This window comes from Artemia franciscana, chromosome 9 (assembly GCF_032884065.1).
Source record: "Artemia franciscana chromosome 9, ASM3288406v1, whole genome shotgun sequence".
NCBI lineage: Eukaryota > Metazoa > Arthropoda > Branchiopoda > Anostraca > Artemiidae > Artemia > Artemia franciscana.
Genome location: NC_088871.1, coordinates 11,456,829 through 11,482,981, shown reverse-complemented (window position 1 = coordinate 11,482,981; position 26,153 = coordinate 11,456,829). Strand labels below are relative to the sequence as shown.

The following is a 26,153-nucleotide window of genomic DNA, read 5'->3' as shown; positions in this document are numbered from 1 at the left end:
GCACTCGGCATAGAAATATGAACCACCAACCTTCTTTATCAGTAATCTTTAAAGGTACTTAATTTTCCCCTCAGATATTAACTCTTCAAACTTGCAAAAAATTCTCATTAATTCGCCATAGCAGAATGTTCAACCTGGCAGATTACCACTGAAAGAGCAGACTACCTCACCTCCCAAAACCTAATACATATTTCTCAGATATCAGCTAACCCAACTTGTTGCAATTTCTGTTAACTTGCTAAAATGAAATCTCTAACCATGAAGATTAATTTCAAAAAAGAAACAACATTTTTTAGTTCTTTACAGTTTATACAACATTCAATTCAAATAAACTAACTCATGATTTCTCCCTAAATTTGTAGAATTACAAAAAACTACTACAACTGACAACTCACTGCAACACCAAGCTGCATGAGGCCCACACAGGTACGCATGCTCCACCTCCTTCCCAATCTATATAATGCCTCCCTCTTTACACCCTCCCAGGAAGATGCCATTTCCCATAAATCTTTCTTTTCAAAATCCTCCCACCCCAATTAAGGATGACCTACTTTTTGTTTAGTTCTAAATGGTTGGCCAAAAGAATAATTTTTGGAATCTTTCATCCCTCATCCCCAGAACACGCCCAAGGCATCTCAATCTTTCTCACGTTATAGTCTTAGAAAGCAGGACTGAACAATACTCTTTTAATAGACCCTACTGTTAGAAATATGGTAAGTCAGTTGGGTACCAATTTGTAGGCAACTTCTCTAGAAAACATCAAACAGTTGTTGCTATTGATTTAGGTTACTTTTGGACCCTGAAGTTCTTGTGACCCCTTCTACTGATATGATTTTGTTGGTCGTTTTGGTATCTATTTAGTACTTTGTTTTAAAATATAGATCTAAGAGACGATCGAAAAACACAAAATTCATCAGTTTGTGGGAAGTGCAAGTACTTGGGGTGCCGATTCCCGGGAATTTAAGGTCTACAGGCCAGTCAGTGCTAATAAAGCTCTTCTTACTTACTTTAGCCCTATTCTGCAGAGATAACTATACAATTTACTTTTCCATTTATTTATGAAACTAAACCCTCTCTACACTCGAGCCACTATTTTGTCAATCCACCCACTATTTCTCTTTATGCCAATTCTATAATTTCACTATAGAATGAAACACTAATAATACATATAATCGAAATTTACAGTACCTATTCTTCCTCTCTTTTTGATACTCATACCATTCCTCCTGACACAAATAATACTAATATACTAGATATTTATTGATTTGAGGTCATCTCTTGTCTTCAAGGACCTTCTTCACCAAATTTCCAGTGCAGTTAATTCCCTTTCATCAATTTGCAGTAAAGTCCTGACTGCAGTAAATTAAACATCAACACTATGCAGCTATGCATCCTATACAACATTACATATTTCCAAGTTTACTAATCCTGCACAAAATTTCTAATGGAAGTCCAATTACTGTCTATGAATATTCACTATTCTTTGTAGCATAATTAATCTACATTGGTAAATCACTTGATGCAAAAAAAAAACCTGAATCTTTTTTCTATAATTTTCATATAAACTATTGAACAAATATTTTCCAATGTTTCATTTATTCCACAATCAGGATTTTCACTATAAAAAGTCCCATGTAACTTCCTGTGTTCAATGTCCAGACGTTACGGAAAAATTGGCTCTTTCACTTTGTTGGTTAAGGTGATGGTAAATTCCTAGATTTGGTTGGGTAAAGCTGGGATTGCATAATCTTCTTGCTGTTGCATTAAAGAGCAATAGTTGATCATTCCTAGTAGTACTTAGTATTATGTTAACAATTTGATTTATTTCATTTGGTGTGTCTGGTATTAAAACCTCCCCATCAAACATGGCTTCTTTAGTAAGTTTATCTAGAGCCTTGTTACCAGGAATCCCAGCAAAACAGAATATTATTTATGTTATTTTACAGGTATGCTGATGACTCAAAACTTATTGGTCCTGTTGACACAGAGTAGGATGTGGCCTCAATACAGTCAGATCTAGAGAGCTTTTGCAAATGGGTCAATGTATGGAAATTCTAGTTTAATATTGATAAGTGCAAGGTTCTCCATTTTGGAAGCAATAACCCACAATGGTAATACTCAATGTCATCAGATGCTGGTATGAGACAGCCAATCTCCAAGAGTACCTCAGAAAGAGATTTGGGGGTTGTTGTAGATGAAGACCTGCAATTCAGCTGCCACACTTAAGCTGCAGTAGAATGGGATAACCAAACTCTTGGTATTATCAAGAGCACAATCACCAGTATATTCCCAGTAATAGTTACTATACTCTACAAAAGCTTGGTGAGACCAAGATTGGAGTTTGGAATGTGTGTTGCCATGCCAATTACTAAAACAGACCAGACGGCTTTTAAATCCATCTAAAGATGGACAACCATACAAATAAAGGGCCTCAAAGATAAAGAGTTTGCATGTTGACTGCAGAGCCTTAAGCTACAAACTCTAACATACCATCAACAAATAGGTGACATGATTATGATATACAAGCTGCTCCAGTCTGATGACAAGGATATATTTGAGCCTACCCTGTTGTCAAGTACCAGAAGTCATTCAGTGAAGCTGTTCTGCAAGCATGCAATAACAAGAAAAAGAAACCACATCATAAGTATGTGGAATGGTCTAAGCAAGACAATAGTGGGATCAATGACTGTCAAAAGCTTTTAACCTTGACAATGACTGGGTGACTAACAATGGCTTATATGCAGATGATATCCCACAGCTCTATCATCACTAACTGTTGTACACTGGAATTTGTCCATACTGCTAGCAAGTGGAATTTAAAGTAATTTATTAATTTCCAAGCTTTTATTCTTTTCTAGACGAAATTCAAAATTGCTGCTAAACACCTTAAGAGTAAAAAATATCCCATTTAGTTTAAACTTCTGGTAGTTACTTCACATCACATTGATGGCAATTTGAATGATAATACACTCTGGTTGGAAAACTGAAGAGAAAGGGGGAGACAATACTTTTTGGAAACTAGGTGATGAGATCCTGTAAGTCTTTTAAATGTAGGAGTGCAGGTGAATTTTTGAACAGAGGGAATTCAGTACTTCTTGAAACTGTATTTCAATGTCCAATGAAGAAATTGTATCACTGTAGGAAGCTTCAATGCCATTGTTAAATTCACTTTAGCATATTGTTCTTGTAAAAATAAAAGAAAGAAATTCAATGCATTACTACTTATTCCTTTATCTAGCTTGATTATTTGCATCTATAATAATGTGTTTATCTTCCTTAAACACATTTTTCCTGGATCTATTCTTTGGACCCTGTATTTATCACTCATTCAGTCATATTCAACTTACTGCAACTCGATTTGGATGTCTACTGACCAGCCTCTGCTCCATCCGATTAAAGTAATTCATCAAAAGGCTTGCCAGTTAGTTAACGAATTTAACAAAGGATATCGAAAAGAGCTTTTGAATGCTTATGCACTCTATGTCATCTCTTGCTCTTCAATGATTTTCAAGTATCATCATGGTGAACTGCCTTGCTGTTTCAATTCTTTCTTTCCCGATTTAGTTAATTCAAGGAGCTCTCATAATCTACGCAATAAAGACCACCTACTATTACCTTAAACTAAGATTGTAAGATCAGATTTTAGTCCCGAAATAGCATGTAGTAAAGTATGGAACAGTCTCCCTGATAATGTCCATAGCATTCATTCATTTGATGCCTTTAAAACCCAACTAAAATATTTTTGGTTGATAAATATAATGGGGAATAAATTTGAGAAAAAATTTATTTTTGAATTGGTTTGAATTAATATTGTTATATGTTTAATAATATGATGAATAATGAGGGTAGGGCGACATCCCTAGATGCTAGGCTTGAGCACGTTTATTTATTTAATTTTAATTGCTGTGATTTTGTGGTGGTGGGAGATGGTGTGGACTTGGATTTGAATTTCTGTAAAAATAACACAAAATTATTTAATTGGATTTCTTGTTTTTTTTAAGAAGAGACTCTTTATTTGGTATTTATTTTTGGTTTAACCCCTATGTAACAGGTCATGGAGCCTTGTAGGGGTAGAAAATTATTGTTGTCCATCTATTTTGATGTTAATAAACTGAACTGAACTGAACTATTCTACCAGTTTTGATAATTTTTGTTTTAACAGGATACTTTACACTAATCCAAATCTTTTAAAGATAATGTGGTGATTGAGTTTTAATACCAGTAAAATTAACTATTTAATAGTGCTATTCCTTCAATGTGCAAAAAATTTTGTTTGTGTTGCTTTCAAGGCTCCAAAGTGCTAAATTTTGGATTTTGTCTTTTATTTTTCAGAGAACTGATCCCTGACAGATCATATATCTGCAATCCATACTAAATTTTTGGGTGAATAGGTTTGCAGTAAAATTCCACTAGGAAAGGAGTTCTTACTTCACACTTATTTAATCAGATTCAGCCTTTTTTGGCATGTTCTACTCAAATAATTAATATGATTTATCTAAGATAACTTAGAGTCAACTTTGCAGCCCAAAAATTTGGTCTCTTTGACAAATTTGAATTATGTCCATCAAGAAATAACACTGGTTTTGTCAAAAGTTCTCGATTTGCTAATAACATGACTACTGTGTTTTCAAAGGAAGACTCAATGTCAGCATTGCAGGCCCAGGTTTCCAGAGCTCAAAATGAGCTTTGTAAATCATCTTTACTTCTTCAACCTCTTCCCAGGTTCCAGAGCAGGATAGATCACAGCAAGTATCTTTCCCTTAAATCTGGCCTCTATAAGGTAACTAAGAATTTTTAGATAGACTATATTATCAAAGGTGTCCCTCAAATCTAATGTAACATATAGACCAGCCCCCTCCCCTCTATAAAATTCAGGGCCAAATCTCGCATCCACACCCCCTTAGAAATCCTCAAATATAGGACCAAATCTCTCATCCATACTCTTCTAGAAACTCTTAAGTTCTGGACTAAATTTCTCAGTCATACCTCTTTTAGTAAATTTCAATTAGTAAAAGATTTGAATAAAATCATTTAGAATTTAGCAATAAGTCAATACTTTGGACTACGTGCATTTAGACAAAACTTAAATGTTATTTAACAAGTTAACTAACTGGTTATTGTGAACTCTGGGTTTCTTCAACTCAAAACCAAAAGGGAAATCCTTGCCATGAAAATAACTTTTGGGTGCGGGACTAGTCACATGATTGGATAATACCAATAGTAGCGGAGGTCAACCGCCACAGGTCACCAAGCCTGTCCGAGGAGTTCTGGTTTTAGAAATCGCGTTGGATATATCAGCCCAACGCAAGGAGCGAGTAGTGAGCTTTCAGGAGAGATTTGAATAGTCAAGATCAATTGTTCATGTTCACCTTTTCATGCTATAAGTCATTGAAGCTATTTTGTCCAAAGTTGTATATTGTAAGTAAATAAACCTTATTGTATTTAATCATCTTCTGTCTATGTACTAGGGCATCAGCTAAAGTTCCTCTAGCCTTCAGGTACGGTCCCAAGGGAATCTATATTTGTTTCAGGAGACCTCGAACAACACTGAGATGTTTCTGTCTCCCAGGTTACTGGGGATTATATATAAGGCTGTTTTATTCTATTAATAATTTAGCTCCCATATCCCATATCCACATTAAGCTATTAAGACTTAGAAAAGTCCCAAGCACCTTAAGGCAAAATTCCCCTTAAGATAAACCTCACTCCAAACTCATTATTCAACAAAACCACCCCGTAACATATGGTGCGGTCGAAAAAAGGAAGAAGCAAAAGGAACTGAAAGTACCTACACAATTAATGCCTACTAACATGGACACATATGATTATTTACATTTTACTTTTTGATTTTTAAGTGCAGTGCAATTTTATCTCGATTTTTGAATTTTTAGGTACAGTGCGATTTTATTTCTGTTTCCATTTTTTTATATATAGGTATACCACATTCAAAAGTAATCAAAACCTTTAAAATGAAAATAAAACAATGAAAAAAAAAAACTCGGAGGACGTTAATAAAACACTGATAAAAAAAAAATATTTTTTATTTTATACCGCTACTTAAAAACACACTACAATGGACCAAGAACAAGATGAAATATTAAAAGCGCAACAAATTATTGCAACCTCGGTAGAATTGCAAAATCATTACCAGAATATGAAGGAGATACGGAAATTGATCAACTCAACATCCATTTAGGACAATTCGTAGAAATGACAAAAATTGACTTGAAAGTATTAAAAAGCATGTTACTTTTAAGACTAAAAGGACAGGCACTAACTTTTCTAAAACAAATCGAAAATACAATAGGCACAGAAGCAACCTCAACAATTAACTCAATAGAATTATTGCAACAGGCCTTCCAAAAAAGATTCATTGACACAAGTTCATTGTATAAACTGAAACATGACTTAGTTACATTCGAACAGACCCAAAACGTTCGTGAGTACTTGCAAAAACTTAGAATCGCAACAGAAGCGCGATATGGTCCAGGAGAAGAGGAACTATATGAAAAAATAATACTCAATGCATTTAAACAGGGGCTCAACCCAAAGTTATACCGCCTTTTGATAGCTAAAAATATTGATAACCTAGAACTAGCAGTTCAGGAAATAGAAAGAGCCGTAGAAATTGATTCGATTGTCCTGCAGCATCAAAAACTGTCAATAAATGCTGTAGAAAACATAGCCCCTGTAAAGTCAGGAGATTCCTCTCCGTGATTTTTCTCCCGAGAATCATCGCCCAAACCTGTTCGAAATCAAATTCGAACCACCACACCTCCAAGACAAGTACGTTTTGAAATAAACATTATAAACACTAAAAATCGGAACTAAATCACGAAACAGTAGGACATAATTAGTAACGATAATTTAAAATCAGTAACTTAAACTCCTTCACTGGAATGTTAAAGTAACAAAGGCCATTATACAAAGGCTCTATACATAGCACGTTCGAGCATTCCAGGATTACCTATCTGACAAGTCCGATTACTTATCTTTAGCGTTTCATGAGGCGTAAATGACGACAGGGTTTAGAAGGATTAATACTTGAGACAGTCTGGATTAGTAGTCAGATAAGGTATACCTACCCGAAAAGTACAGGATTACTGAGGATAAGTGACATCATATATACCAAAAATTTAATCTTTTAAAAAATTGAAAAAAATATTTGAAATCATGTACAGAGAATAAAAAGAGACAGTAGATGTGAAACGTGCAACACTTCCAGGGGTTTGTAAATAAGCTATGTTTAAAGTGGACTACACGTGATTAATGTTGTTAACTCCTAGTGCCATAAGCATTTATTGTTATCTTTTATGGATTACACCCAGGGAACTTTGGTAAGTTTGGTGCTGCAGATATTTTAATGTCTTTAAAAAATCTGACCCAAAATTAAGAGGCTTATTTAACATCAAGTCCTTATCCTCCTCTGCTTTAATTGTTTTAATAGGTTTTTTTTTGTAGTATTGTAAGGGGGAATATGTATTTATTTTTGTCGATTTTTTTTGTGCATATCAAACTCACCTATTTATATTGTGGGGATTGGAGTCACTTAAGATGGAGGGGAAAACCCCCTCCCACCCCAATGTGTTCAGATAGTTCGTAAAAGAATTGGAGTCTGTAAAACAGTGGTATGAAGACATAATGCATCTCCACCCAAAAAAACAACAACACTGTGGCTACAGACACTTTAGTGGGTTAAAAATAAATTAAAAACTAAGTAGACAATTTTAAGTATTTTTAAATCTCAACATCATGAGTGGAAATAGCTTCGAAATCAGTATTCAATAGCAAAATGAGTAACAAACAAAAGAAAAAGCACCCAACTCACAGACAGGACACATTATCAATAAAAGGCGAGGAAAAATTAACCTATTCAGATATAGAAGATGTAAAAGTTAATAATAATAAAAAGGGATAATAAAAATCAAATAAGGACAGTAATAATTTAAGGTTTTAAAGTAAGCAGTTTTTCTCAAATTTCCAAGATATTGAAAGCTTTACAAAATTGCTGCGCTTTTATAATCAATTTAAAAAAATTCATCCAAGTGGAAACTCGACACAGTTGAAGACAAGGTGCTAAAATAAATTAGCCAATCACAAATTAAATTGATCAAACATAGCTATTTAGATAAAGTTCATCTTATTTTTTGTTTCTTTGTACTCATTGATTCATTATACAATTAGAAATAAATAACTTATTCAATTTACTTCATGATTGCTATAAAAACACTAAAATACTTCATAGTCTGAAAGAAAACGAATCCGTATAAATAAATCCTACCTGATCGTCAATAGAACATAAAAACAAAAAACCAAGAATCGGGGAACAATGAACTGATTAGTTTAAATAAATGAACCCAACTGTACAGTAAGGGAACAATTAATCGATAATTACAAAGGGATGCATAAATAAGTATACATACATATGTGTGTTTATATCATTAAATAGGTCTGAAATCACTGTATTTTCTATTGGCCCTACCCTTTAGTAGTATAATACGACTTCTTTCGGCTTGGGTCTAGAAGAATTTGATTAAAAATCTCCAGAAAATACTGGTAAACATGATATCATCTCATTTACAACCATGAGAAAAGTCAAACATTACTTTCAAATTTTTTTCAACTTTTCAATTGCTATACTATAAGAATTCGAAATTTTCCCCATTATCGTACAGAGACATGTGACAAAGTTACTATTTCTTGAAAACAAAACTCATGAGCAGTTATTTGATTAGTTTATGCTATTGCAAATGGTAACTCCTAAGAATTTCCTTGACGGCTGTTTCCAAAAGCGGCTAGTACCAGTCTCCTAGCTGCCTCGACGGTTTGCCAACCAATCACTGTTTCCAACCAATTGCAGGGTTTACTTCAACAATATCGAGAGCTGATAATTTTTTTTTTTTTTTTTTTTTTTTTTTTTTTTTTTTTTTTTTTTTTTTTTTTTTTTTTTTTTAGAACCCGCGAACTTTATTGAACAGTATACGAATACAGAAACAGAGAATGACACACTATTATTGAATATAGTTGAAAGCATGATCAGCCGATAAATAATCGCTTAGTGCATCAAAAATATCATGTTTCCACCACTCAATTAAAGTTCAAACGAGGCCACCGCCACTTATTGGCAGGAAAAAAAAACTAGAAAACATTCCTGAAGATAATAATAAAAAGGCACTCTTACAAAGAACAACCGAAAAACGGGACATAATACATTGAAAATGGGAATGGACACGAAAGGAGAGACCCGAACAAACCATCAAAATTATTTGGTACCATCTGCTTCCCTAAAAAAGCACTAAAATCTACCAAGTGCATAAATATTAGCTAGATATTGTTAGGGTACTATAGTCAATTACAAAGCAGGAGCGTGAAGATTTTTGAATCTAAACTAGACAAGTCCTGTCTGAGATTTAAAAGCACATAGTTTCAAATTAAAAGCGTGCTGATCCAAGCAAGATCTAGTAGACTAAGGATGAATTTATGTAAAATAATAATGACAGTCTCAAAATCATCTCCTTACTTGGGCCTCATTCTTACAAAACATCTTCATATTGGTGTTGTTGGTGCTGCATTTGAAAAAGGACAGTCTAAAAAGGGAACATCATTGGGCCCAAAAGTAATTCGAGATTCGTCTGTGTTAAAGAACTTGAAGGATTTAGGACATCAAATTGAGGATTTTGGAGACCTTACTGAAAGTAATGCACAAATTGACAAAGTTACCCATTCTAAAGTTAAAAATTGGCATGAGGTAGCATCGTATAACAAGTCCGTAAGTGACAAAGTGTTTCAGATATGCCAAAGTAATCGGAAAGTGTTGACTCTGGGTGGAGACCATAGCATAGGTGCTGGAACAGTTCACGGTCACTTGACAGCCTATCCAGATTCATGTGTTATATGGGTTGATGCCCATGCTGATATAAATACCGTGAAAAGTACACCCAGCGGAAATATGCACGGAATGCCATTATCTTTTGTGCTGAAGGAACTGCAAGACGAGCCTTCGTCTCCTGAATGGAATTGGGTAAAAAATAGGCTGTCTGCTAAAAATTTGGCTTTTATCGGACTGCGAGATGTTGACCCCAAAGAAAGGAAGATAATTAATGAATTGGGCATATGTTCCTTAAGCATGGAAGAAGTTGATTTGATGGGCATAAAAGAAGCAGTGCAGTTTACTCTTAACATGATAGATCCTCTACATAGAAGACCTCTTCATGTATCGTTTGATGTTGATGCCTTAGATCCAGTTGAAGCTCCAAGCACAGGAACAACAGTTCGTGGTGGACTTAGATTAAGAGAAGGTATGACACTGCTTGAAACGGTGAATACGACTGGAAGATTATCAGCTCTCGATATTGTTGAAGTAAACCCTGCTATTGGAAACAGTGAACAAGTTGGGCAAACCGTCGAGGCAGCTAGGAGACTGGTACTAGCCGCTTTTGGAAACAACCGTCAAGGGAATTCTTAGGAGTTACCATTTGCAATAGCATAAACTAATCAAATAACTGCTCATGAGTTTTGTTTTCAAGAAATAGTAACTTTGTCACATGTCTCTGTACGATAATGGGGAAAATTTCGAATTATTATAGTATAGCAATTGAAAAGTTGAAAAAAATTTGAAAGTAATGTTTGACTTTTCTCATGGTTGTAAATGAGATGATATCATGTTTACCAGTCTTTTCTGGAGATTTTTAATCAAATTCTTCTAGACCCAAGCCGAAAGAAGTCGTATTATACTACTAAAGGGTAGGGCCAATAGAAAATACAGTGATTTCTGACCTATTTAATGATATAAACACACATATATATGTATACTTATTTATGCATCTCTTTGTAATTATCGATTAATTGTTCCCTTACTGTACAGTTGGGTTCATTTATTTAAACTAATCAGTTCATTGTTTCTCGATTCTTGGTTTTTTGTTTTTACGTTCTATTGACGATCAGGTAGGATTTATTTATACGGATTCGTTTTCTTTCAAACTATGAAGTATTTTAGTGTTTTTATAGCAATCATGAAGTAAATTGAATAAGTTATTTATTTCTAATTGTATAATGAATCAATGAGTACAAAGAAACAAAAAATAAGATGAACTTTATCTAAATAGCTATGTTTGATCAATTTAATTTGTGATTGGCTGTTTTATTTTAGCACCTTGTCTTCAACTGTGACGAGTTTCCACTGGGATGAATTTTTTTTAAATTGATTATAAAAGCGCAGCAATTTTGTAAAGCTTTCAATATCTTGGAAATTTGAGAAAAACTGCTTACTTTAAAACCTTAAATAATCACTGTCCCTATTTGATTTTTATTATCCCTTTTTATTATTATTAACTTTTACATCTTCTATATCTGAATAGGTTAATTTTTCCTCGCCTTTTATTTATAATGTGTCCTGTTTGTGAGTTGGGTGCTTTTTCTTTTGTTTGTTACTCATTTTGCTATTGAATACTGATTTCGAAGCTATTTCCACTCATGATGTTGAGATTTAAAAATACTTAAAATTGTCTACTTAGTTTTTAATTTATTTTTAACCCACTACAGTGTCTGTAGCCACAGTGTTGTTGTTTTTTTGGGTGGAGATGCATTATGTCCTCATGCCACTATTTTACAGACTCCAATTCTTTTACTAACTATTTGAACACATTGGGGTGGGAGGGGGTTTTCCCCTCCATCTTAAGTGACTCCAATCCCCACAATATAAATAGGAGAGTTTGATATGCACCAAAAAAATCGACAAAAATAAATACATATTCCCCTTACAATACTACAAAAAAACCTATTAAAACAATTAAAGCAGAGGAGTCTAAGGACTTGATGTTAAATAAGCCTCTTAATTTTGGGTCAGATTTTTTAAAGACATCAAAATATCTGCAGCACCAAACTTACCAAAGTTCCCTGGGTGTAGTCCATAAAAGATAACAACAAATACTTATCCGGCAACTTCTTAACTGAAATACCATAGGTCACTAGGAGTTAACAACATTAATCACGTGTAGTCCACTTTAAACATAGCTTATTTACATGCACGTTTCACATCTACTGTCTCTTTTTATTCTCTGTACATGATTTCAAATATTTTTTTCCATTTACTAAAAGATTAAATTTTTGGTATATATGACGTCACTTATCCTCAGTAATCCTGTACTTTTCGGGTAGGTATACCTTATCTGACTACTAATCCAGACTGTCTCAAGTAAAAAGTAATCAAATTTACCAAACTTACCAACAATCCTTTGGTTTCTCTCTAACTGAGGCAGAAAAAATGAGCGTTTGTGACATTGCAAATACAACGCTTCAAATTCGTATTTTTACCACAGAGTTAGTTTTTATTTTGTGTTTCTTATCAATTTTCAAAATGATTAGAAATATGGTAAATTATAAGATAATATACCCAATTTTGAGATTGGTCGGTTCCTGTTTCTCTTTTGCATTTTTAGAGACCAAATCACAGTAATTTAACATTTCCTTTGTCTCTCCTTGATGCGATTTTCCCAGTATATGCTTTACTTGCTGTCGAAGGAAATGTTTTGTGACAGAAAATTTTTGATGTGTGTTTGTGATTGTATTGAGCATCCCTTGTACGCTTAATATTAAGTTCCCTGGGTGTAATCCATAAAAGATAACAACAAATACTTATCCGGCAACTTCTTAATTGAAATACCATAGGTCACTAGGAGTTAACAACATTAATCACGTGTAGTCCACTTTAAACATAGCTTATTTACAAACCCCTGGAAGTGTTGCACATTTCACATCTACTGTCTCTTTTTATTCTCTGTACATGATTTCAAATATTTTTTTCCATTTATTAAAAGATTAAATTTTTGGTATATATGATGTCACTTATCCTCAGTAATCCTGTACTTTTCGGGTAGGTATACCTTATCTGACTACTAATCCAGACTGTCTCAAGTATTAATCCTTCTAAACTCTGTCGTCATTTACGCCTCATGAAACGCTAAAGATAAGTAATCAGACTTGTCAGATAGGTAATCTTGGAATGATCGAACGTGCTATGTATAGGGCCTTTGTATAATGGCCTTTGTTACTTTAACATTCCAGTGAAGGAGATTAAGTTGCTGATTTTAAATTTTCGTTACTAATTATGTCCTACTGTTTCGTGATTTAGTTCCGATTTTTAGTGTTTTTAATGTTTATTTCAAAACGTACTTGTCTTGGAGGTGTGGTGGTTCGAATTTGATTTCGAACAGGTTTGGGCGATGATTCTCGGGAGAAAAATCGCGGAGAGGAATCTCCTGATTTTACAGCGGCTTTGTTTTCTACAGCATTTATTGACAGTTTTTGATGCTACAGAACAATCGAATCAATTTCTACGGCTCTTTCTATTTCCTGAATTTATTTCCTGAACATTCGAACAGACCCAAAACGTTCGTGAGTACTTGCATAAAATTAGAATCGCAACAGAAGCCCGATATGGTCCAGGAGAAGGGGAACTATATGAAAAAATAATACTCAATGCAATTAAACAGGGACTCAACCCAAAGTTATACCGCCTTTAGATAGCTAAAAATATTGATAACCTAGAACTAGCAGTTCAGGAAATAGAAAGAGCCGTAGAAATTGATTCGATTGTCCTGCAGCATCAAAAACTGTCAATAAATGCTGTAGAAAACAAAGCCCCTGTAAAGTCAGGAGATTCCTCTCCGCGATTTTTCTCCAGAGAATCATCGCCCAAACCTGTTCGAAATCAAATTCGAACCACCACACATCCAACACAAGTACGTTTTGCCCCCAATAATCAATTAAGGGCACAAACTAATCATGAACCATTAAGGTGCTACACCTGTAACCGGTTAGGACATATCGACAGAAATTGTTTCGCAAACAATAATTATCGCCCAAATATTAGGGGAACAGGTAACCGTTTGTCCAGGGGGACAAACTATAGTGGGTACGCCCCTAGAGGCAATGGAGGGAACACCTTTGTAACAAGAAATAATTATCCCACCCAAAATGAAAATTTCCAACGCAATACGTATCAATATCGAGGAGGGTATCGTGGAAGGACAAATCAACCCAGTAATAGTTGGAACAGAAATACAAGAGGAAGTTACATCAGCCGACGGCAGCCATATAATAGCTCCATCTCAAATAATAATCAAGGAACCAAAAACAGAAGAAATGAAAGTTCTACATCTAACATCTGGGAATCCCAGGGAAACGATATAAGCCCCCAAAATTCGTAGGACCAAAATTTGGTGGCAAGATAATTTATAGGTCCCCTCCAGTAATAATACCATTTTTAAGTGCCAGTGGAAATCTTTTTATATTATGTTGTGTATTTTTATTTTTATTATTAAAATGCCTGCGATCAATTAAAAATCCAATATAACAGTTAAAATTTCAAGGAAAAATAAACAATTGGAACCAGGTATTCGTGTGTAATAACAGTTAATCTCAAGTGTTTTGGTTAAATAATTTTTTTTAGTGCTAGGTACAGGACATATATATATAAGGTGAAGGAAAATATTTCTTAAATTTTAAATCATCATTTACAAGGTTATGGAATTATAATAAAATTTTTATATACAATAAGGATTAAATGCAATGTTTAAAGAAAGAGATTAGACTGATTGATGGGGACATCAATCTACAACGGGAAGGGGATATGTAACATATAGACCAGCCCCCTCCCCTCTATAAAATTCAGGGCCAAATCTCGCATCCACACCCCCTTAGAAATCCTCAAATATAGGACCAAATCTCTCATCCATACTCTTCTAGAAACTCTTAAGTTCAGGACTAAATTTCTCAGTCATACCCCTTTTAGTAAAGTTCAATTAGTAAAAGATTTGAATAAAATCATTTAGAATTTAGCAATAAGTCAATACTTTGGACTACGTGCATTTAGACACAACTTAAATGTTATTTAACAAGTTAACTAACTGATTATTGTGAACTCTGGGTTTCTTCAACTCAAAACCAGAAGGGAAATCCTTGCCATGAAAATAACTTTTGGGTGCGGGACTAGTCACATGATTGGATAATACCAATAGTAGCGGAGGTCAACCGCCACAGGTCACCAAGCCTGTCCGGGGAGTTCTGGTTTTAGAAATCGCGTTGGATATATCAGCCCAACGCAAGGAGCGAGTAGTGAGCTTTCAGGAGAGATTTGAATAGTCAAGATCAATTGTTCATGTTCACCTTTTCATGCTATAAGTCATTGAAGCTATTTTGTCCAAAGTTGTATGTTGTAAGTAAATAAACCTTATTGTATTTAATCATCTTCTGTCTATGTACTAGGGCATCAGGTACAGTTCCTCAAGCCTTCAGGTACGGTCCCAAGGGAATCTATATTTGTTTCAGGAGACCTCGAACAACACGGAGATGGTTCTGTCTCCCAGGTTACTGGGGATTATATATAAGACTGTTTTATTCCATTAATAATTTAGCTCCCATATCCCATATCCACATTAAGCTATTAAGACTTAGAAAAGTCCCAAGCACCTCAAGGCAAAATCCCCCTTAAGATAAACCTCACTCCAAACTCATTATTCAACAAAACCACCCCGTAACACTAAGATTACAGCTATAATAATCTATTTATTTTGGAGGCAATTCAGTGCAGGTTTTTTTAAACATTATCAAGTTTTCTGTTGTTCCATAATCTTTAACAAAGCCACACTGAAAATCATTCAAATTCTTTTGCTCTGTTGTGATGTAGTTAGTTTTATTTTTAGTGAGTCTTTCATAAGCTTTACCAATAACTGGTAACATGGTGATAAATATATAGCTTTTTAACTAGTTATATCCTTATTTTACTTAGTTACTTGCTTGTACTTGTGGTGGGAATCAGGCATTTTCATCTTACCCAGCATCAAAGATCCTGGATAAATGTTTGATCATGTAGTGCAGTCTGCTGCCACCTGCTTTGCAAATAGGAGCCATTCAGTTGTCCATGTATAACCAAACTTTTCAACCCCCCAGTAGTTTCTAACTACAACATATCCCTTCTATATTTCAAAAAATTCATCATGGGGCCACTGATAATAAACAATGTCTAATGCAGTTTTTACTCTATTTTTAGATAGATTTTTCATAAATTTCATTCCATGGATAAATTTGATTGCAGCATAGCAGCCTACAGGCTATTGCATGCTGCTTATCATGCAGTTCAGCTCAACAATTGTAAATGGCAAATTACACAGCTCTTCATTACTCTGGGTGTTGATGTTGTTTATCATCAACATAGCAGTCTGTAAATTTCTTCTGAATCTGGGTTGGGTTGTGACAACCTATAGCCTATTAGCTTACACTTGAGGAGTTTTTATGGCACTAGGTATTAACCAAGTGACATATAGCAATCCCAAATTCTGTTGGTCTGTCTGTTGGTCCTGGTTTTGCTACTTTAGACACTTCCAGGTATGCTAGGGTGATGAAATTTGGCAAGCGTATCAGGGACCAGAATAAGAATTTCTTAAATAAGAAATAGTCATTTTCCCGATTTGACCATCTGGGGGAGAGTGGATGGCTGGTTAATTCAGAAAAAATGAAGTATTTTTAACTTACAAATAGTTGATCAGATCTTAATGAAATGTGATGCTTTGAAAGATATTGTGTCTAAGAGCTCTTATTTAAAATCCCAACCAGATCTGGTGACATTGGGGGGAAGTTGGGAGGGGAAAACCTAAAATCTTGGAAAACACCTAGAGTGGAGGGATTGGGATGACACTTGGTGGGAAAAATAAGTACAAGTCCTAGATATGTGATTGACATAACCAAAAAAGATCCATTCTCTTTGGGGTAGTTGGGGGGGGGGTTAATTCTGAAAAATTAGAAAAAATGAGGTATTTTTAACTTACAAACAGGTGATCAGACCTCAATGAAATTTGATATTTAGGATATCATGTCTCAAAGCTCTTATTTTAAGTCCTAATCAGATCTGGTGACATTGGGGGGAGCTAAAATCATGGAAAATGCTTAGAGAGGAGGGATTGCAATGAAACCTGGTGGGGAAAATAAGCAGAATTCTTAGATACATGATTGACATAATTGGAACAGATCCACTCTATTTGGAGGAACTTAGGGGGGAGGGTTAATTCTGAAAAATTGACTTATTTTTAACTTACAAAGGAGTGATTGGATCTTCATGAAACTTCATATTTAGAAGGACCTTGTAACTCAAATCTCTTATTTTAAATCTCAACTGTATCCAGCATCATTGAGGGAGGGGTTAGAACTCTTAGAAAATACTTAAAGCAGAGACATCAGGATGAAACTGGATGGGAAGAATAAAAATAAGTCTAAGATACATGACAGACATAACTGGACTGAATCCACTCTCTTTGGTGGAGTTTGGTGGGGGGGGGGTAATTTGGAAAAATGAGGTATTTGTAACTTACAAATAGGTGATCAGATCTTAACAAAATTTTATATTTAGAAGGATCTTGTGCTTTAAAGCTCTTATTTTAAATACTGACTGGATCATGTGACATTGGGGGGAGTTGGAGGGGGAACCGGAATTCTTGGAAAATGTGAAAATTGAGGTATTTTTATGTTATGAATAGGTGAATGCATCTTAATGGAACGTGATATATAGAAGGATCTTATGTCTCAGATGCTCTATTTTTGACTCAAATTGGATCTGGGGACATAGGGGGTTGGAGGAGGGAAACATAAATCTTGGAAAATGCTTAGAGTGGAGAGATTGGGATGAAACTTGATTGGAAGAATAAACACAAGTTCTAGATATGAGATTGACATAATTGGAATGGATCCATCTCTTTGGAGCAACTGGAGGGTGTTAATTTGGAAAAATTAGAAAAAATTAGGTATTTTTAATTTAAGAATGGGTGACCAGATCTTAATGAAATTTGATAGTTAGAAGGAGTTCATGTCTCAGAGCTCTTATTTCAAATCTTGACCAGATCTGTTGACATTTGGGGGAGTTGGAGGGGAAAATGGGAAATCTTGGAAAACACTTAGAGTGGAGGAATCAGGATGAAGCTTGGTGGATAGAATAAGCAAATGTTATAGATACATTATTGATGTAACCGTACTGGATTTATGCTCTTTGGGGGAGTTGAGGGGAGGGGTTCAGTGCTTTGGCAAGTTTGGTGCTTCTGGATGTGCTAGGATAATGAAACTTGGTAGGCATTTTAGGGAGCTGCACAAATTGACTTGATAAAGTTGTTTTCCCAAATTTGACCATCTGGGGGGTTTTCAAGGTTTTTCTTTTATAACACACGCATTTTTAAAGGTCATCAAATGTCAGGACCCTCTAGAGGGAGAGTGGTATTTCAAAATACCTTCCCAGACATACTTTGGCCTGTAGACCCATCCCTGAAAGTTTCATTTTCCTAACCTAACCCCATTGTGAGATAGCCAAAAGTCACTAACCTAGAATTTTTCCACAACTTTTATTCCTCTATTTATGTTTGCTGCTAGCCTACAAGTAATTCCCAATTCCCTTGTGTCTAAAATTTTTCAGATTATGCTTTGGAAAATCTATATATATAGGCTAGTCATTAATACTTAGGCATGTAGGCTACCATGGCTTTCCCTACTAGATAGATGGATAGGCTATATTGATAGATAGATCATGTTTTATGGCCATAATTACATAAATAGATATGATAAACCAGTGCACATGCCTGGTGGCATACTTTTGCACTGACAATAGGCTATCACAATGTTATACTACATAAATAAAATCTAGCATTGACAATGTTGCATACTTTAGCACTGACAATGTTACACTACACATATAAAAACTAAGAAGAGGTCATTAAAACAAAGAAGCAAAACTGAAAAAATAAAAATAAAGTGAGCCAAGCCAAAGCAAACACAACCTACAGAATCAAAATGGATATAAAAAAAATACTCGCACTCCATAAATTTGACAAATTCATATTTCTTTTATATCAGTTTGACTGCACTTTAATGTGTATTCATTCCGTTTTGCTTAGTTCAAATTACATTTTGGTTGACTGTGTTTATCTTTTTGTGATGTGAGATACTGAACTTTTTCAAGACAATTATGGTACAGTTTTATTAATTCTGAATATATTTGCTCAATTAGAGCAACGTTGTCGATATACAGGTTCATAATCTTAAGGTTTCGGCGAAATTTTAAAAGAGATCAAATAAATTTTACTAAAGGCAAGTTCCAATTAAATAAAATCGTACATGACATACAGTATATTCGAACCTTGCAGTTTTATACGTTCCATAATTTAATACTTGAGCCACAACATTGTCGCATCTGTCGATAAAATCAAGATTATGTATGACTAAAGCCATAATTATTTTCGCTGTTCGTTATTTCTCGAGTTGTGCATTGTTCAACTTTCAAACATAAATTTTTTGACTGATGAATGAGAGTTAATGTTTAAGGCATGCTTTTTAAAACTAGATAAAATGGAAATTTCTGACAGTGGCTCTTCCAACTGTGAGATAAATTTGACATAAGTTAAGAAGGCGTAACATTATTAAAGAACAGTGATACACAAATTAGTATTAATGCAAACTTTTTAAAACCAATGCCTGTAATTTTAATTTTCCACTTTTAAATACAAGCGTGACGCTAAAATGAAGAGAAAGGCCATGTCATTTGTGATTTTTTTTATCGACAAAAGTGACATTGATGTGGCTTGGGCATGAGCAACTCAAATTATTTTGCTCTTAAACTTTCGTTAACTTTTGTAGCTCTTGTGCCTGAATAAAATCAATGCATAGTCACTTATAGATAAAAGGAAATTCATTTGTTAAATTTTTGACGAATGTGGTCCTAGAGAAATTATAAAGCACCCAAATTATTTATTTCTAATTTTGTTGTACGCTCTGGCAATTGCATCAGTGATAAAAAAAAAAAACTTGCTTCGCTTTGAGATAAATAGAACTACAAGAATAGCTTTGAGGTACGCTAAATCCTCAAAACCCTTTACCAGCAATTGCACAAAAGGCCAAATTTCTATCTATATTATATATATTTTTTTGGCTATGGATTTAATTTACTAAATTTTTCTAAAAAGACTTTTACCGCGTTTTTTTACGACTATTTCGTGAATTGTTTCACGACTTTTACCAAGACGCACTAAAAGTCTTTAAAAACCAAGCAAGTTATTTTCATGATTACAGACTTATTGTTACTTATCTACTGTTCACTGCTAAAAAACGGAATCCTGCAGTGCTTTTATGAGTCCACAGGCAAAAAGGAAAAAGACGAAAACTTAATTGCCCCAAAAAAATTTTTAGCCGAAAGCAAGGACTAAGTGAAAATAAAAATCTAAGTAGTATAGGAAAAAATGTCAGCCAAAATTGTTTCATGTAAAAAATGTAATGTTCTATTTGTGCAATTTTCCGATAAAAACTGGGTTTTCAGTGGCAATTGTCCTTCATTTAAAAGTTAGTACGGTTGCGATTAAAAAAAAGAGGAATTCATATCTTAAATTCCATTAAAATTCCATTCTAAAATAGAAGAAACTGTCTTAGAAACTTCAAAAAGGGCTCATTCAATTGGAAATTAAGAGAGCTAGTGTGCTTTTTGATAGTCAAAAGTAATTAGAAGACAAACGGTCCATCCCACATGCGTCGTTTCCCCAAGTATTTTTAATCAGAATTTTAAGATAGCCCTTTTTTTTGAAAGTAGTATAAAGGTCTAGAAACTATATTGTTGAGGATGCCAACCCCCTCACAATCCTAAGGGCATGGATTTTAAGTTATGCCCTGAGGGTATACAATGCTACTATGGAAAGCTTAGTCAAATAAACATCAGAGGGGGCTTATTGGATTTGTAATCAGAAGCTTTAGTGCCCTTTCAACGTTCAAAGTGATAGGAGGGCAGCTAGCTCCCTCCTCCTCACCTACACACACAAGTCATATTTTTCAGAAATACATCTGATACAAATTTTGAGATAGCCATTTTATTTAAAATAGTAAAATATTTCACAACAAGGCTTTTGTGGTTGAAACAAATCCCCAGAGCCTGGGGCAAGAGTTGTAAATTATGCCCTTGGAGTATGTCAGGCTCTTATGGAAGGAATGATTGTATAAACTTTGAGGCTCATTTGGTTGAAAATTGGAAGTTTTAGTCTACCCCCCCCCCTACAGTGCCATGGGGAAAGCGTTGCAAGTCATGGCCTGGGGGCATGTAAGGTTCTTTTGTGGAGTGGCTGGTCATTTAATTTTAGATGGGGTCAATTTGATTTGAAATGGGAAGTTATAGTGCCCTTTTTGAGAGTCAAAGGCGATTTGAGAGCAGCCAGACAACCCCCCCCCTCCTCCACGGAAAAAACATTCATTATGTCCCCAAAGACATCCAATTAAAATTTGGAGATAGCAATTTTGTTCATGTTAGTTGAAGGATCTGGAAAATATATTTTGAGGATGACACCCCATCACACAGCTCTCAGGGCATTGGTTGTAACTTATACCCTAGAGGCCTATAAGGTTGTTATAGAAATGATGGTCGTATATACTTCAAAGGGGACTGATTGGATTGGTGGTCAGAATTTCTTGTGCTCTTTTCAAGAGTTAAAGTGATGAAAGGGTTGCTAACCCCCCCCCCCCCCCATTACGTCATATTTTGCTGAAATGCATCTAATAAAATTTGGATAGTTATGTTTTGAAAATAGTCCCAAATATCATAAAACAAGACTTTTAGGGTTGATAAACACCAATAGTCTTTGAACTATTTGTAACAAAATCGCTATTTCACAATTTAAATCAGATGCATTTGGTGAAAATAGAGGTTGTCGAGGAGAGGGGATAGTTGCTTTCCTGCACTTTTGACTCTTAAAAGAGAATTAAAACTTTTCTATCAAATAAGCCTCATCTAAAGTTCAATACCCATATGTTCCAAAAACCCTTAAATGCCGGCGAAGCGTAACTTACTACCCTGGCCAGCAGGGTCAACCCCAAAGGCCTTCATATATAATCTTTAGGGTATTTTGAGTAAGATAAATGTCTCAAAATTTTTATTAGAGCTATTTTGGAATCTACTTTTGGTACTTGTATATTTCCAATATTTACTTCCTATGCTTCCAAAATTAATTATTTAGTTTACCCAAATGTTATTGACTGAATTTCCAAGTTCTATCTGTATCTAAGAGATTCAACATTTGTTTTCAAATCAAATAGTAAAAATCCATGTTTCTTGGCTGCTTGATTAATATAGTTGATAAATTTTTCTTTTTTCAAGTTATATGCATGGTTTTGTGTGATTCTATCAAGTTTTTTGGATTACAACACATGAAAAATGCAAAAAAGTTACGATTGAATCGTATAATTCTTGGTGTATAAAAAACTCATATAAATATTGATTATTGGTGTGTTCCGTTTTCTACTTCTCACGAATTAATCTTCAATTTTTTCCGATATTTTCCTGTAACAAGTTCAAGAGTAAATTGGTTTTACTTCGTTCAGAGTTTCCAAAAATCAATAGTCGAAAAGGCCATTGAGGTGCTAGCAGATGTTTATTTTTAAATTTCTCTTTGTTTTTTCCCCATTCTTGTTCTTTAATTGGTGCTTTTCCATCCATGTACTTGGTAAAAATTTTTATTACATAAAATTCAACCATGGAGCTTATAGATTAACTTTAATTACAGAGCATAACTTTAATACCTAACTAGCTTAACCACGTTAATACCTTAACTACCTTAACTAGCGAAACCACGCTGGTGAATTCTATGAATGTAAAGAATATCTATCTATCTATCTATATATAGGTTTTTTTGTGGAGTGGCTGGTCGTTTAATTTTAGATGGGGTCAATTTGATTTGAAATGGGAAGTTATAGTGCCCTTTTTGAGAGTCAAAGGCGATTTGAGAGCAGCCAGACAACCCCCCCCCCCTCCTCCACGGAAAAAACATTCATTATGTCCCCAACGACATCCAATTAAAATTTGGAGATAGCAATTTTGTTCCTGTTAGTTGAAGGATCTGGAAAATATATTTTGAGGAAGACACCCCATCCCACAGCTCTCAGGGCATTGGTTGTAAGTTTTACCCTAGAGGCCCATAAGGTTTTTATAGAAATGATGGTCGTATATACTTCGAAGGGGACTGATTTGATTGGTGGTCAGAATTTCTTGTGCTCTTTTCAAGAGTTAAAGTGATGAAAGGGCTGCTACCCCCCCCTCCCCATTACGTCGTATTTTGCTGAAATGCATCTAATAAAATTTGGATAGTTATGTTTTGAAAATAGTCCCAAATATCATAAAACAAGACTTTTAGGGTTGATAAACACCAATAGTCTTTGAACTATTTGGAACAAAATCGCTATTTCACAATTTAAATCAGATGCATTTGGTGAAAATAGAGGTTGTCGGGGAGAGGGGATAGTTGCTTTCCTGCACTTTTGACTCTTAAAAGAGAATTAAAACTTTTCTACCAAATAAGCCTCATCTAAAGTTCAATAACCATATGTTCCAAAAACCCTTAAATGCCGGCGAAGCGTAACTTACTACCCTGGCCAGCAGGGTCAACCCCAAAGGCCTTCATATATGATCTTTAGGGTATTTTGAGTAAAATGAATGTCTCAAAATTTTTATTAGAACTATTTTGGAATCTACTTTTGGTACTTGTATATTTCCAATATTTACTTCCTATGCTTCCAAAATTAATTATTTAGTTTACCCAAATTTTATTGAGTGAATTTCCAAGTTCTATCTGTGTCTAAGAGATTCAACATTTGTTTTCAAATCAAATAGTAAAAATCCATGTTTCTTGGCTGCTTGATTAATATAGTTGATAAATTTTTCTTTTTTCAAGTTATATGCATGGTTTTGTGTGATTCTATCAAGTTTTTTGGATTACAACACATGAAAAATGCAAAAAAGTTACGATTGAATCGTATAATTCTTGGTGTATAAAAAAACTCATATAAATATTGATTATTAGTGTGTTCCGTTTTCTACTTCTCACGAATTAATCTTCAATTTTTTTCCGATATTTTCCTGTAACAAGTTCAAGAGTAAGTTGGTTTTACTTCGTTCAGAGTTTCCAAAAATCAATAGTCGAAAAGGCCATTGAGGTGCTAGCAGATGTTTATTTTTAAATTTCTCTTTGTTTTTTCCCCATTCTTGTTCTTTAATTGGTGCTTTTCCATCCATGTACTTGGTAAAAATTTTTATTACATAAAATTCAACCATAGAGCTTATAGATTAACTTTAATTACAGAGCATAACTTTAATACCTAACTAGCTTAACCACGTTAATACCTTAACTACCTTAACTAGCGAAACCACGCTGGTGAATTCTATGAATGTAAAGAATATCTATCTATCTATCTATATATATGTATATATATAAAAATAAGTTGTTTGTTCGTGTGTTGGATGACGTCATGTTTGTAGACTGACGTCATTACAAGGATTGAGCATTATTCCGTCGTGAAGCTGTTTGTCGACTGACGTCATGTTTGTCGACAGACGAAATTACAGACCGGGACACCGGGACACAAATGACAACCAGGACACCGGGACACAGGGAATATAAATGACGACCGGGACATTCAAAGAAAAATTGCAGACTGGGACACCGAGACACAAATAACGACCAGGACACAGGGAATATAAATGACGACTGGGACACAGGGACACAACTACAACGGGGACGCCAGGGGACACAGGGGGATATATAAATGACGACCGGGACACAAGTTGTATATATGCATGTTTGTTTGTTTGTGGGTTTGCATATGACGTCATTATAAGTATATAAGGCTTTGTATATGACGTCATTATAAGATGACACTACAGACCGGGACACTAGGACAAAAATGACGACCGGAACACAGGGAATATAAATGACGACCGGTAAACTCAAAGAGAAATTACAGACTGGGACACCAGGACACAAATAACGACCAAGACACAGGGAATATAAATGACGACCGGGACACAGGGACACAACCATCATATATAATCATATATAGAAATATATCATCTATACATATAAAAACTAGCTGTTAGGGTGGCGCTTCGCACCACCCCCACACCTAGATAGTGGGGGCACTTCGCGCCCCCCCCCCCAGTCCCCCGAGCGCGTAAGTCGTTACGCACCATATTAGTTACGAACTGGGTTACAGAGTTTGTAGTTGTGTCCCTGTTTCCCACCTGTGAATATAGAAATAAATATATGGATGTTTTTAACTACGTAAAACTTGCGAATATACAACATTCTTCGATGTCCCATTGTCTGTACATATAAATAGATTGTCAGGTTTACCGACTCTTGAACATGCAACATAAAATTGTCCATGGGAAAAACAATCCATATTCAGATCTATACCTGATTATTCTAATGATTGCCCTTGAGCTTTGTTGATGGTGATTGCTAATCGAACATTCACTGTGTCCCCGTCGTCATTTATATATCCCCCTGTGCCCCCGGCATCTCCCTTGTAGTTGTGTCCCTGTGTCCCGGTCTTCATTTATATTCCCAGTATCCCGGTCGTCATTTGTGCCCCAGTGTCCCGGTCTGTAATTTTTCTTTGAGTATCCCGGTCGTCATTTATATCTCCCGGTCGTTATTTGTGTCCCAGTGTCCCAGTCTGTAATTTCTCTTTAAGTGTCCCGGTCGTCATTTATATTCCCTGTGTCCTGGTCGTCATTTGTGTCCCGGTTTTTAGTTTTATTTTTCTCCTCTATTTTTCAGTTTTTTTACTTTTTTTAGTTTTTTTTTTCTTTTCAGTTTTTAGTTTTTTTAGTTTTTTTTATTAGTTTTTGTTTTTTTTCTTTTTAGTTTTTTGGTAGTTTTTACCTTTTTTAGTTTTTTTTTTTCTTTTTTAGTTATTAGTTTTTTTCCTTTTTTTAGTTTTTTTTTAGTTTTTGTAGTTTTTTTTAGTACTTTCTTATTAGTGTTTTTTGTAGTTTTTACCTTTTTTAGTTTTGTTTCTTCTTTTGTATTAATGCTAAAGCCAAGGTTCGAACCTGGAACCTCCCAGACCTGGAACCTGGAACATAACGCTTTACCAACTCAGCTACTTCGGCTTGAATACATTCGTTTTTGAATTGGTATATGATGAAATAATTCAGACGTCATATAATGACGTCACTCGACAGACAGACAGGGAGACAGACAGACAGACAGACAGACAAACAACTTATTTTTATATATATGCCTGTTTTCTTGCTGTTCTTGTGATTCCTCGGCAGGCTTTCTTTTCTTACTTTCTCTATCAGCCGCAAG

General features: G+C 34.8%; 3 protein-coding genes across 3 annotated transcripts in view; 1 reads left to right on the top strand and 2 right to left on the bottom strand.

Annotated features, from left to right (window-relative positions):
- Positions 1 to 19,027, bottom strand: part of LOC136030998 (serine--tRNA ligase, mitochondrial-like) — a 44,332-nt gene extending 25,305 nt beyond the window's left edge. The window contains exon 1 of the mRNA XM_065710159.1: positions 18,986 to 19,027. The gene's annotated coding sequence lies outside the window, so the exon portion shown is untranslated. The remainder of the gene's footprint in view (positions 1 to 18,985) is intronic.
- Positions 1 to 26,153, top strand: part of LOC136030997 (synaptotagmin-4-like) — a 340,989-nt gene that overhangs the window by 191,783 nt on the left and 123,053 nt on the right. The gene's annotated exons all lie outside the window — the stretch shown is intronic.
- Positions 6,829 to 26,153, bottom strand: part of LOC136031000 (arginase-1-like) — a 188,227-nt gene continuing 168,902 nt past the window's right edge. The window contains exon 2 of the mRNA XM_065710161.1: positions 6,829 to 7,081. The gene's annotated coding sequence lies outside the window, so the exon portion shown is untranslated. The remainder of the gene's footprint in view (positions 7,082 to 26,153) is intronic.